At 38.4% G+C, this 13,966-nt stretch overlaps 2 long non-coding RNA genes across 2 annotated transcripts; one reads left to right on the top strand and one right to left on the bottom strand.

Annotated features, from left to right (window-relative positions):
- The first annotated feature begins 2,369 nt into the window (after nt 1–2,369).
- LOC118242618 lies at nt 2,370–3,933 on the top strand. Its single transcript, XR_004776938.1, has 5 exons — nt 2,370–2,529; nt 2,663–2,708; nt 2,968–3,010; nt 3,293–3,364; nt 3,729–3,933. It is a non-coding gene; the product is annotated as an uncharacterized LOC118242618 (long non-coding RNA).
- A 9,042-nt stretch (nt 3,934–12,975) lies between these two features.
- Nucleotides 12,976–13,889, bottom strand: LOC118242637. Its single transcript, XR_004776970.1, has 3 exons — nt 13,852–13,889; nt 13,499–13,569; nt 12,976–13,162 (listed from the first exon to the last, which is right to left on the bottom strand). It is a non-coding gene; the product is annotated as an uncharacterized LOC118242637 (long non-coding RNA).
- Between the last annotated feature and the right edge of the window lie 77 nt (nt 13,890–13,966).

The following is a 13,966-nucleotide window of genomic DNA, read 5'->3' as shown; positions in this document are numbered from 1 at the left end:
CCTATAAATCCTTTTTGTGAATCAATCTAGACTAAATAGCCCTCAAGAAATAAAACTGAACTGAAATGAGATGACAAGAGCCAAACCTCCTCAGTAATACAGTTGTGTCATCAGATCAGTCTGACTGATATTTGAAACAGTTTAAACAGAAGCAGAAATGTGATGCACTCAGCTGTGTTGTGTGCTGTTGTGTGTCTGTGCAGGTTTGTTTAATGATGTCACTCAGAACTCCTCTTCTAACTCTCACTCTCATTACTCTGTTCATGTCTCTGGGTAGGACTGCAGTCTTCATCAAAATTGTATTTTTCTTTGTAAAATTTCCAAAACTGTTGAAACCTGCAAAAATATTAGGAAAATTCTGATATCTAGTATAAAGATTTTCTGACACACTGTTCCCATTTAATGAAGTTAATTTACATTGGTTACCAAAGCCCCCACATCCCCCACACCACTGCTACAGAGCTTGCTGAGTGCTTTGTGGTTTTTCTCAAGTTTAGGGCAGTCTTAGATTAAGAGCACACTGTGGTAAGATTAAAATTCACAACCCCACTATAACTACAAAGTGCAGAAATATTTTTGTTTGTTTTTCTCTTGACTCAACCTCAAATATTATGTGACTGAGCGTTAAGTTGTTCAGAGTCACTAGTGTCCACTTCTCCCCAAGCTCCTCCCCCACCCTGCTACAAGCTCTTCTCACATTGTGGTTTAGCTCAGAATCAGCTCAGAGTTCTGCAGTACCTGCTGGAGTTAGAGAGGAGAGAAGTGAAGCTGTAAGAGAACTCCCACTCTCTTATGGGGCCCAGAATCTTCTAATGACCTCTTGCATGTATTATATGTTTTAGGGGTTTTTGGAACAGAATGGAGTGTGAAGTACAACCCAACTAAAATATGTGTTTTAAAGGGGTCCACAGTGTTTATCAATGGCAGTTACGCATACCCAGCAGGGCTGGAAGTCAAAGAGGAATTTTGGGTTAAAGAGCCATTCGATAGAGAACAGGACACACCTGTATATTGCAAACCCACTAAGGACTCAGGCACAGTCCAGTGTTATGTCGATAAACAGCAAAAGTTCTCCCTCAAACTGATTAATGTAACGAAGGAGGATGACTATTACTTCAGAATTAAAACAAATGTAATCGAACAAAAATGGCTGGGAGATCCTGTTAAGATCAGTGTCACAGGTGGTTTAAATCTTTAATTTCCTATTTTCTAACTGTGATGCATAGTGTCCTTTACTAAGAGGAATTTGAGTCTTGAAGTTCATTAATGCCTATTTTTAACTATGATGCACATTCTCACTTCATGTAAAGGCGTTTGAGTTTAATTAAGCTGATTATTGAGACTTGTTAAACTAATTAAGGGTTACTCTGATATATTAGTTGTACTATGCAATTTGTTTCTCTCTTATTTTTTAACAAATTCAAGACAGTTTCATGACAGCAGAATTATTTTCTTAATTGCTTGAAGTTTTCTGGATGATTTAAAGGCTGTCTAATTGTGATGGACTTCCATTTGTTTGGTTTGAGGATTATCTAATTGTCTTAGAGCTCCTTGTGAACACTTTTCTTGAAGTAATAGAGAGAGAAGCAGCAATTCTGACGTGTACAACCACCTGCAGTCTGACTGACAGTCCAACATTCATCTGGTACAAAAATGGACGTCCTTTATCGTCCAATACAAACCCACTCCACCTGCGGCCAGTCAGCAGTGAGGATGCAGGCAGTTATATGTGTGCTGTAAGAGGATATGAACATCTCCCCTCTCCTGCTCAAACTCTCACTGTCAGATGTGAGTTTACAATGTTGGTTTCATTATATGATTATCTGATTATTGCTAAGTTCATTTCATTGCCAAGTTCAGTTCATTTCTCAGTTAAAATGCAAAAAATACAATGAATTAGTAAAGTCTTATTAGAATTATATATATATATATATATATATATATATATATATATATATATATATATATATATATATATATATATATATATATATTCTTTACTTTGAGTACATGAGACATTTCATTACTATAAAATGCATTCTCCACATGGTGTTATTGCCTGAATTAAGGTGAAGATATTAGTAATGGTGGGACAACTATACAACATCTCCAGAATCAGCTCTTAGAACAGTAGCGGATACAAGTCCATTAATGAACCTGGATATATTCCTGGTTGATGCAGATCATGCCTGTAGTCTCCTTGCTCCTCCTTTCAGACAGAAGACGTCATATTCATTTCTTCACATTCTCTCATTTTGTGGGTGTTAGATCCTCCAAAGAATGTCTTGGTGTCCATCAGTCCCTCTGGTGAAATAGTGGAGGGCAGTTCAGTGACTCTGACCTGCAGCAGTGATGCCAACCCACCTGTGCAGAACTACGCCTGGTTTAAAGAAGGAGGAACCTCACCTGTAGGATCTGGACAGACATACAACATCACCATCAGCTCTAATAGCAGCGGCTGGTATTACTGTGTAGCTCAGAATGAACACGGGATGCTGAAATCAGCTTCCATAGATGCCACTTTAAAGGGTGAGACAGTCAGACAGTTATGTTTCATTTTTCATTCATCAGTTCATTCACTTATGCATTTGCTATTCACATTATGAAAGCCCTATATTGTGTGTATGAACAATAATGTGCATATGTCTGTTTCTCTCAGCAGGTCACTTCTACATTTTGCCTATAGCTGTTGGAGTCGGCCTCTTTGGGTTTGTATTTCCTCTCTCAATAGTTTTATTTATGAAGAGAGAAAGTTTAAGAAGGTAAAGTGAAAGATGTTAATATAAGTTACATGTATAAATGATAACTTTATAGTACCTCATTTCTGTTCCTTTCCAAAAGCACTTTATTAATATGGGAAATCTTAAAAATATGACTAATATCATAAATGCAATATTATGAATACTAATGTTTATTCTCTGTTTTCTGTTTGGATGAACACTGACATTTGGGTTTTTTTGAGCTCAGAGGCAAGAGGCAAAAGAGAAATACAGATGAATCTGATTATGGGGTGAGCTATCACAGAAATCCAGATATATTTGTCAATAAGGAGTCTTAACCCTGCTAAAGAGTTCATGGAATTCATGTCATGACAAATCAGAACCTTGAAATGACAGTGTCAGTCTTAGTTCTGTATATTTAGCATTTCTTTATGTCAGAGTGAGAGCTCCATCTGAGATGCAAACTGTCAACAACAAAATAACATTAGTGGAAAAACTCCAATGGAACCTTAACCATAAAGCTATTCAGTGTTTATCATTAAACTGCACATCATTAACTCTGTGCTTCACAGAACGCCGGCCTCAACCCCTGTCATACCTGTGACACTTCCACATCCAGCTCTCCTGTGTATGAGAATACTGCAGTGAGTTCATCATATCAGTCATCATATCTTGATAGCACTCTAGAATCTTTTTTGAGATGGGATGTGTAAAGCTCTTGTCATTTTTACTGAATACTGGATGAATACTACGATACACAGCTTTCTTACATTACCATAATTATATAGAATCCACAGGAATAGATTATTAAATTTAGATATGCCAAAACATGCATTGTTTTGTTGTGTTTTTTCAATTTGTTAAGCAATATGAAGATGTTTGTGTGTGTGTGTGTGTGTGTGTGTGTGCGTGTGTGTGTGTGTGTGTGTGTGTGTGTGTGTCTGTGTGTATTTTGTTATTCCAAATGTCCTTGTGATCTGATATTCTTTCCTGTGTTTCCTTTTATAGGACTTAAGGAAACATCACTAAGAGAATCATCACTGAGAAATTAAACTTGCAGCTGTATCCCAATGCAGTCAAAAGAGTGAGAGATATAGAGGGGAAGAGAGATGCATGATCACATGTAGAGAAGAGTGTTCAGTTAATCAACAGTAAAAAATGTAATCCACTGCAAAAAATGTTGCAGCCTTTCATTTTTTTTTTTTTTGTACTGATGGAAAATAACCTTGTTCTTATTCTGAAAATCGAATTAATTAATAAATCTAAATTAAAATCTAAATGGTGTATTATTTGTTAATTAAATTTTTATCTAGTCCATTAATTTTAATCCAGTTAAAATGTTTGAATGTGGTTTCCTCAAAAGCATCATTATGTTTATATTTTGTTCAGTACATGTACTCAGGGATTCTCACTCTAGCAATCTGAACTACAATGAAAATAGAAGAAAATAATGTAAAGTGAGCTCGAACCCACGTCAGCTAGATGATGACACCGACAGCCTACTGGGTAAGCAACCACACTATAATGGTGGGCCCTTGTGCAGAACAGTTAGATCGTGGAACAAGTAAACAAGAAAAGTAAATAACCAAAAGGTGAGGAGTGAACCTCAGCCATTTTGTTACGATGTGAACGAGCTCCTGCTAGACAGCTGTGGCCATAAAACAATCTGCGCGTATATCGCTCTTCAAAGGAATGGAGGACAACAACACTAGAGGGAAAGAAAAACTAAACACCATGCCGAGTGTGGGAAAAGGGAGAACCAAGGATGGCAGCCCCAATGCCCTGGGGAAAATCAAACTAAAACTTCCCAAACAAAACCAGAAAACAGGAGCTGTAATGGCTAAGGGGAGGCTTAGGAGAGAGACAGATTTGAGGGGGAAAACTGCAGAAGGCAGGAGACGTGTAAAAACACAGACACCCTCGCAGCACAGAAGTGAGGTGTCACACAAGGGCTCACAGACCTCAATACCCAGAACTTGGCTCAGAACTTTGGCAAAGACCCAGCACTGAGTGACTGGCTCACTGGGCTTATATAGACCTAGCCCAGCTCTTGGCCGTTAAGCCTCATTAGTGTTGTGCCTAACTCGAGACCTCCCACTGGTGGTTGGAAGGAGCCTCGGCCTGGCACCGACCCTTACAAATAAGGTTAAAAAACAACAAAAACTCCATCATGTAGGGATTAGATCCACACTACCAGCACCTATAAGACTGACAAAAAATAATTCCTTTAAACTCTTTATCATGGACTTATTAGCTAATAGCTGTTGTTAAACATCATGGCACCAAAATATATGACAGCTTAATGAAAGCTTTACATTGTTTGATTATATAATATAAACTATTACTAAATGAATTTCACTGTTAAAATGTAAAACACACAATGAAACACGAAAGAGTCACTAAATCTTCAACATGTATAGATGTCAGACCCTCGCTGGTACACAGGCAGCCCTTACAGACCACATCCACCAATCACTGCACACTTTCACTTCCCCAATCCAAATCACCTGTTTACTTGAATAATCACCTAGAACTAGATCTCATTTATCTGCACCCTATTTAAACCCCACAGGTGCCTGAGTTCAGTGCGTTACAATGATGGCCCCTTGTCACAAGTTAAAGGCTCTGCTTAGTAAGTTACTTTGAAAATGTATTTTCTGTCTTTGGTTGCATTTGGGAATTAAACAATTATGCTCCTCACTTGCATCTTGCTCTTGTTTCATGATGTCACAATAGAATATCTTTAATTTGAGACATTTTATTATCAAATTCCTTCTTTACATGGTGTTATTTATGCCTGATTTAAGGTGAAAACATTAGTAATGGTAGCACAACCATACATCATCTCCATCTCCAAAATCAGTTCTTAGAACACTGGATAATGCAAGTTCAAATACAAGTCAGTTAATGAACGTTTATATAGACACTACACAGCTGTAACTACATGGTTTTGTATCACTGGTTGATGTTTACCATAACTGTAGTCTCCCTGTTCCTCCTTTCAGGCAGAATATGCTATATTCATTTCTTCACATTCTCTCCTTTTGTGGGTATTAGATCATCCAAATAATGTCTTTTTATCCATCTGTGAAATAGTGAAGTGACTCTGACTTGCAACAATGCCACCCCACCTGTGCAGAACTACACCAGATATAAAGAAGGAGGAACCTCACCTGTAGGATCTGGACAGAGTTACATCATCAACAGCTCCAGGATCTGGTTCTGCTGTGTGGCTCAGTATGAACATGCAGTACTGAAATCAGCTTCAGCACATGCCACTTTAAAGGGTGACACACACAGGCAGTTATGTTTTAATTGTTGACATTCATTCATCAGTTCGACATTCATTTACTCACATTCATTCATATTTACAAACTATAATTGCTATACTGTATATGTGTCTGTGTTTCTCACCAGGCCACTTCAACATATTGCCTATAGTTGTTGGAGTTGGCCTCTGTGGGATTGTAGTTCCTCTCAATAGTTTTATTGAAGAAGCAGGAAAGTTTAAGAAGGAAAAATTAAGTGAAATGTATTATGTTAAATTACACTTTGTTACGATCTCGTCGAGGATCCAGGCCATAATGGGAAGTGTGGACCCCCCCCCCAAAAAAAAAAAAAAGTCTAAAGAAGTCTGTAGTGGAAATGAAATCAGATTGCAACAGACCAAAGTAGTTCAATGACAGCCAGTGTAGTGTACAGGAGACAGTCTGACACTACTATAACGTCAGGAGTGACCCAGGCCAAAGTAACAAATAAATCCACACTAAAAAAAAAAAGCCACTCACTAAACCTACACAAAAGAAAATACACACAAAACTACATTTACTCCCTAAATGGAAAACCGATCAAACCACATCACAAAACAAAATGGCAGTCACTCCCTACTTACCAGTGACCACTCAACAAAAGGAAAAAGTTGAATATATACAAATGTACAACTGCAGACTAACTATTAGAGCAGACAAGAGTAAAGTGAAAACTGGAAGCAAGGTCATACACCAGGTCAACTCTCATGAACTCTCTCTCTCTCACACACACACACTGTTTCTGTTTTGTATGTTAATTCTCTGCTTCACAGAATGTAAAAAGTGAATTTTTGAGTTTATTAGATTATTATAAATAATGCTGCACGTAATCTATCAATAGGATCACTGAAGTAATAAGCACACTTTTCTACTCAAACAAAGAAAACCCACGAGCATCTTTCTGCTGAACCAACAGTGTGGCCATGTAGGTTTCTTCAATCAGTTTTGTGTTCCACATTTGTAGTTCTCAGAAAACCTTGTGGTTTAAGCTACAGATCAAAATGAGGTCTAACTTTTCTGGTGGAAATTCTACTGGAATTCAACACATTGTGAGTAAAAGTTATTCATTTGTATTCCAAACCTTTCTTTACATATTTTGGGTGTTTACCATTAAATAGGAGCTGTATTTTATTTAGAAAAAAGGTACAAAAAACAAGTTAATGAATACTGGAAATATACAGTACACAGCTTTCTTAGTATTAGGCTACTTTACATTGTCATAACTATATAGAATCTGCAGGAATACATTATTATTAATTTTAGATAACACAAAAATGTGATTTTATTTTCATTTTGTTATGACATTTGAATAAGCGTGCATGTGTGTGTGTGTCCATTGTTATTCCAAATATCCTTGTATTCTGATATTTTTTCCTGTGTGTCCTTTTATAGGCCTTGAGGAAACACCACTAAGAGAATCATCCCTGAGAAATATCAAACTTGCAGCTATGGCCCAATTGTAACGTTTACTGCAGTAACGTTTACTAGGCGAGAAGCAAAATGCCAACGCAGGAGGCTTTTAATGAAAAAAGGAAACAAAACATGAGAGGCTAACAAACAGAGACACGGGAAAACACTGAGACAAATTAACACACGAACTAAGCAAACAGCAAAACAATGACAAGGTCAGTGACAGTGACAACAATTAGAAACTTAACAGAACATGCCAAAATAACCGACAAACTGGAAGACAAAACAAAGCCAGGGCTTAAATAACCAAGACTTATAAACTAATCAGGTCACAGGCGAACATCATTACAGGTGGAGATACAGACCAGAGAGCGGAACAGATTAAAACAAGCACTGGGAAAGAGGAACAGGTAAAAGGAATGACAGGCATGGAGAAAACGAAACTAAGGAACGGAACAACCAGGAAGTAAAGGAAAACAAAGACACGACAGGGAAATCATGTAAACAGGGATGCCAGAAGGGGGCCCATACGTGACACCAGTGCAGTCAAAAGAGTGAGAAATAGAGAGGGAAAGAATAAATTTAACATGTAGTTTCCTTCAGAAGAAAAGCTTTTCGGTGTTTTACATTAATGATTGATACTCAGAAAATGTTAAAATAAAAGCGTCCTTTGCATTTTTATTGCAAGGATGAAAAATAACCTTCTTATTATTTTGCTAATCTAAATAATTAAATGAACCTCATGCGAATAAAAAATAGTCACAACTATTTTAATACTATATTCATTCATTCATTCATTCATTCACTCATCCCTTCATTCATTCATTCATTTAGTCCATTTATTTTAATGCAGTTTCCTCCAAAGCATCGTAATGAAATCTAAGGGCATTTTCTCAGTTTTTGAATATTTTATTAAAAAGCTGCAAACGAGTAGCTCTGCACACTCCTCTTTCTGTCATACTCTAACATCCCTGTTTATTTGTGTAAGTCCATTCAGATTGGTTGGTCAGTCCTGACGTAACATGACGCTGTCAAAATTTAATTTAGTTCTAGAGTGGGAATCTCTGAGAACACGTCCTTTTGGGGGGAACTACATCTGAGTGTTTTAACTGGCACAGTGTATATACGATGTTAAGTATTTGGTTGGTCAGTTCTTAGTGAGGAATCTGGTTGCATCCAGATTGTGAACCTCAGGCACCTGAAGAGAGCGTCTGAGCAGCAGTGAGACACAGAGTCAGTTTGTAGTTAGATAGCATGTGTAATTTATAGACTACCTGTGTTTGACAAGAAGAGCAAGCACAGGGAAAAAAGAGGAAGAACAATAACAAAGGCAAATGTGGTCTTTGGCAAGCAAAGCAGGCATCAAATGAAGAAGTTACATGGTAGCAGAATATGTGGACTTAGGTCAGCATTATTTCTTATACTTGCAAACATGCATAGAGAGAAAACAGAAACATTTTATTCTTACTTTGCTTTATTCTTACTCTTTTATTCTTATTCTTAATATTCTTTTATTCTTTATTCTTTATTTTTATTCTTACTTTGCTTTACATTTTACTTTTACTTTTAGAGAGAAAACAGATACATTTTATTCTTACTTTGCTGCCTTTTACTGTAGCAGAATAACAACAGTGAATAAAAAGGCAAAAAATTCCAGTCAAGGCCAGTTTATCTGGAGAAATTTCCTGGTCTGACCACACCTTTTACATGTGGCAAATATTCATTTCTCCTGGAAGTGATATGCAGATTATTTACAAAAATATGAAATCACCTTTGCCATTGGTTAAATCAGTTACATTTAGCTGACACTTTTATACAAAGTGACTTACAATTATGACTGAGTACAACTTGAGGGTTAAGGGATTTACTCAGGAGCCCCAGCAGTGTCAACTTGGCAGCGGTGGGGCTTAAACCAGCAACCTTCTGTTTACAAATGAAGTACCTGAACCACTGAGCTACCACTGCCCAATCATCCTTTGTTAGTAGTAATAACAAGCCAAGTTAATTAGAAACATGAGGTATTGAGTACACAGCTATCTAACAGGAGCCGGGAGCCAGTCCAAACAGGAGCCAGTCCAAATGTCCGTAGTTTACATCGAACAACTATGACATCCTCGTGTTGTTAAGTGAAATGACACTGATGGTGTGGTGACAGTGTAACTTTCCCAGGAACAGCAGAATGGGGGATGGAGTTCTAGCAGAAGGGTGACTCCATATGCGAATATGACCCATTTAACAACAGTTAGGTAGATTGGGGTGTTTTTCCATCTGCTGGACAGGGAGAGGCACACCACACAGTACTGGTGCTGTGTCACATTTACAGCTATTTCCAGGGACAAGGCACACACGATGTTCCCTTTGCACCATAGGAGGCCCTTCAGTCTGAACATCAGCATAATAAGATTCAACATGGATTACCTGCATACAAACATACAACAAAACACACATAGAGACAATAGTACACCCTAACTGGGGGCCTCTTTAATCTACTAGCATATATCAACTGAGGCTGAGCATCAGTTAGTACAGCTGTTTGGATTATCACAATAACAGTAGTGGATTGTGTGTAGTGAGCCTCAACAAATCTCCTAGGAAGCAAACATTCGATTAGCACTTTGCCATCTGGTGAGAATTTCAAGGAGTGCTACAATCAGAGATAATTGTGTGTAAATTACCAGCTAGCATGGGGCTTGGTTGGCCCTTTACCCACAACATGGGAAATGGTCTTCCCATCAAAACTTTGAAAGGAGACATTTTCATGACTGAGGCCAGTAGAGGATGTGAAACAACCAGTCGATCATAGATATATACGCACAGATATTTGCAGAGCTGCTGAGTGACTCTTGATGTGAATGCTGGGCCCTTATCACTGTTGTTAGAAGGCAGTATTCCATACATAGGTATTATATCTCTTGCCACAACTCTTGCTATTGTTCTCACATTTTCCTTTGCACTCAGGAATACCTCAGGCCATTTAGAAAATTGATCAATCATCATAATAATATTTTTCTGCTGAATCAGCTAGTAATGCTCTGCTTCGTTGCTTATGGTTGGGGTGTCATATCCTGTTACTTTGATAACTGCTAAATGACTGGGAAGCTTGCAGTCAGGCTGCAATGAGAGTGGAATGTGATATGATCTTTCCCTCTACTGCACTAAACCGGTTCTGTGGCCAAATCCATCAGAAATCATGGGAGACACCACATGCATGTCGACTGTGTGTGTACATAGTGAGGGGCTTATCCTTGAACAGATGAATAACATGCATGAATAAGAGCAAACCACTGTGTTCCTCCAGTGTCCAAGCTGAATTCAGGAGAGAAAGCATTTGATGCAGCATGAAGGCTGAAGAGCCCTGCAGAGAAGAGTGTTTAACAATCAAACTACGAGTTAATGTCAAAATGTTTCATAGCCACTACACCTCTGAGCTGTCATGTTGTGTGGCTGCTTGGTGATCTGATGACTAGTATTTTCTGAGCAGCAGCAGCAGCAACCACAGAGTGTGAGCACACAGGAAGACCTGGTGCCATAATCTCCCAGGTCTGTAAGCCCCATCAACCTAGTCTGAGTCCATGCTAGTGCAAGACAATTTTTTTATTCCTAAATGTAAGTGCAAAAATGGGCTGTGTCTACATGCACAGGGATGCTAGTGAAAGCAGAACAAACATCAACCATGATGGTGTGTGTGTGTGTGTGTGTGTAATTATATTTATTATAGAAGAGACGTCCAGTACAAGCGAGGGATGACAAGATCATTGACCTTTCTCAAATCTTGTGTGAAATGCCACCTCCTCCATTCTGGTTGCAAACTGGATTGATTAGAGTATTGTAAGGGGGCACAATAGGTGTCAGAACTCCTCTGACAGCAGAAAGTCCATGATGTTGACACTGTCCTCCTTTTCAGGCAAGAGCAGGTATTGCCTACATGACATGGGAGGTGTAGGTGCCAGCTAGACCCTGTACCCACTTGATCTTGGTATTCAACTCACAGAGAAGGCAGAACTGACTGCAGGTGTAAGTAGAATCACAAATAGAAAGATCATTAACCAGAGAGGTCATTATATTATGACCCATGATTATCATGCTTAATTTAGACATTATGTCACAACCCAGAAGATTAAAATATAAATTGGAAATGAACACAAATGGATGGTGAAAGCGTATTCCACAGTCGCTGACACATGTAACACACTGAGGGAAGGTTTTGTGGGCAGGAGATGGGCAGCCCATTAACTCCAACAGAACTAATGGATGCTCCACACAAGACCCTTGTATTTTGTTCTATTGTTGCACGACCTGAGCCAATGGAACCGTTTTTTTTTTTGCATGTTTTTGTTTTTTACAAGGGTAAATATGCAAGCCAGACTCTTTCTCCATTGCTGGAAATGCTCCTGTTTTTAATGTAACTAGCAGGTCAGAGTGTCTTTCAATAAGCCATCAGCTATTAGCTAATAAGTCCATGATAAGGAGATTAGAGTAATTGGTTTTTGTACCTGATTTAGAGGTGTCAGTCTTATAGGTGCTGGTGGTGTGGATCTAATCCCTACATGATGGAGTTTTTGTTGTTTCGTAACCTTATTTGTAAGGATCGGTGCCAGGCCGAGGTCCCCTCTGACCACCAGTGGGAGGTCTCGAGTTAGGCACAACACTAATGAGGCTTAACGGCCAAGAGCTGGGCTAGGTCTATATAAGCCCAGTGAGCCAGTCACTCAGTGCTGGGTCTTTGCCAAAGTTCTGAACCAAGTGCCTAGCTGGTAACTTTAAGTATTGAGGTCTGTAAGCCCTTCTGTTGTGAGGGTGTTTGTGTTTTTACATGTTCTGTCCCTTCTCCAGTTTTCCTTCTCAAATCTGTCTCTCTTCCAAAGCTCCCCTTAGCCATTACAACTCCTTGTTCTCTGGTTTTGTTTAGGAAGTTTTAGTTTGGTTTTCCCCAGGGCGTTGGGGCTGCCATCCTTCCCATGGTGTGCTTGGTTCTCGATTTTCCAAAGCTCGGTGTGGTGTTTAGTTTTTCTTTCCCTCTAGTTTTGTTGTCCTCCATTCCTTTGAAGAGCGATATACGCACAGGTTGTTTTATGGCCGCTGCAGTCTAGCAGGAGCTCGTTCACCTCGCAACAAAATGGCTGGGGTTCGACTCCTTGCCTTTTGGTTATTTACTTTTCTTGTTTACCTGTTCCACGAGCTAACTGTTCTGCACACGGGCCCATCATGAGAGTGTGGTTGCTCACCCAGCAGGCCGTTGGCATCATCACCTGAGTTCAAGATCACCTTACATTATTTTGTTCTATTTTCATTGTAGTCCAGATTGCTAGAGTGAGAATCCCTGAGTACACGTCTTGAACAAAATATAAACATCATGATGCTTTTGAGGAAACTGCATTCAAGTATTTTAACTAGATTAAAATTAATGGACTAGATAAATATTGAATGAACAAATAAATTATTTAGATTTTTATTTAGATGTATTAATTATTTAGATTGTCAAATTAAGAACAAGGTTATTTTCCAACATTCCAAAAAAAATGAAAGGCTACAACATTTTTTGCATTAATTATTAATGTAAAACACTGAAAAGCTTTTCTTTTGAAGGAAACAATACTTGTGTACTCTACATGTGATCATGCATCTCTCTTCCCCTCTATATCTCTCACTCTTCTGACTGCATTGGGATACAGCTGCAAGTTTGATTTCTCAGTGATGATTCTCTTAGTGATGTTTCCTTAAGGCCTATAAAAGGAAACACAGGAAAGAATATCAGATCACAAGGACATTTGGAATAACAAAATACACACACACACATCTTCATATTGCTTAACAAACTGAAAGAAAAGCAAAAAAAGCCCTGTATATTTTGCCATATCTAAACTTAATAATATATTCCTCTGGATTCTACATAGTTATGTTAATGTAAGAAAGCTGTGTCTCGTAGTATTCATCCAGAATTCAGTAAAAATGAAAAGAGCTTTACACATCCCATCTCAAAAAAGATTCTAGAGTGCTATCAAGATTCTATAGTTCTAACTGAGTTCTATAACTGTGATGTAACTGATATGATGAACTCACTGCAGTATCTCATACACAGGAGAGCTGGATGTGGATGTGTCACAGGTAGGACAGGGCTTGAGGCTGGCGTTCTGTGAAGCACAGAGTTAATGATGTGCAGTTTAATGAGAAACACTGAATAGCTTAATAGTTAAGGTTCCACTGGAGTTTTTCCACTAATGTTATTTTGTTGTTGACAGTTTGCATCTCAGATGGAGCTCTCACTCTGACATAAAGAAATGCTAAATATACAGAACTAAGACTGACACTGTCATTTCAAGGTTCTGATTTGTCATGACATGAATTCTATGAACTCTTTAGCAGGGTTAAGACTCCTTATTGACAAATATATCTGGATTTCTGTGATAGCTCACCCCATAATCAGATTCATCTGTATTTTTCTTTTGCCTCTTGCCTCTGAGCTCAAAAATCCCCAAATGTCAGTGTTCATCCAAACAGAAAACAGAGAATAAACATTATTATTCATAT

Source organism: Electrophorus electricus, chromosome 16, assembly GCF_013358815.1.
Source record: "Electrophorus electricus isolate fEleEle1 chromosome 16, fEleEle1.pri, whole genome shotgun sequence".
Taxonomy (NCBI): Eukaryota; Metazoa; Chordata; class Actinopteri; order Gymnotiformes; family Gymnotidae; genus Electrophorus; species Electrophorus electricus.
Note: the sequence above shows the minus strand (reverse complement) of the source record. Positions and strands in the feature narration are given on the sequence as shown.